General features: G+C 45.6%; 1 non-coding gene across 1 annotated transcript; it reads left to right on the forward strand.

Annotated features, from left to right (window-relative positions):
• Nucleotides 1-243: 243 nt before the first annotated feature.
• Nucleotides 244-350, forward strand: LOC141636416 (small nucleolar RNA R71). Its single transcript, XR_012541031.1, has one exon. It is a non-coding gene; the product is annotated as a small nucleolar RNA R71 (small nucleolar RNA).
• The last annotated feature ends 349 nt before the right edge of the window (nucleotides 351-699 follow it).

Consider the following 699-nt stretch of genomic DNA (forward strand, 5'->3'; position numbering starts at 1 on the left):
TACTTATCAAATCTCGCCGTAAGAGCCTCTAATGCAGCTACAGAAGGGGATTCAGCGGCTCTCCTTTGATTACCCCGAGAATTTCCATGCTCAGCTTTATGGGTGGCCATATCATGAATGATTTTCTACCCTTTAGTTTCTCCAACATTCTTCTGGAATCTGCCATTAGCTGCAGCATCCAGGATAGCCCTCTGATCGTCATAAAGCCCATTATAAAACTGATTGCATAGGCTCCATTGTTCGAACCCATGGTGCGGAATAGTTCGCACCAGCTTCTTGAAACGGACCCATGCCTCATGAAAATTCTCATCAGGACCCTGTTTAAAGCTTGTGATCTAAGCTCTAATGGCATTGGTCTTTGAGGCAGAGAAATATTTCTTGTAGAGTGCTAGGGCCAGCGAATTCCAATCAGTGATCCCGTTAGTAGCTCGATCCAGATCTCGGTACCATTCCCTTGCGGCATCACGAAGCGAGAATATGAACATCGTCTCCTTCACACAGTCCCTGGGTCACACCTATCGGTGGGGTATGGAGCGAAGAGTCAATGAATATCTCCATATGTTTAGCTGCATCTTCATTTGCAGTTCCCCCAAATTGGTTTCTCTCAACCAAGTTAATATAAGACGGTTTCGGTTCGAATTTTCTGTCCGTCCCTGGTAATGCGAATCCCTTATAGAGATTCTCAGCTATTGGCTCGGA

This window comes from Silene latifolia, chromosome Y (assembly GCF_048544455.1).
Source record: "Silene latifolia isolate original U9 population chromosome Y, ASM4854445v1, whole genome shotgun sequence".
NCBI lineage: Eukaryota > Viridiplantae > Streptophyta > Magnoliopsida > Caryophyllales > Caryophyllaceae > Silene > Silene latifolia.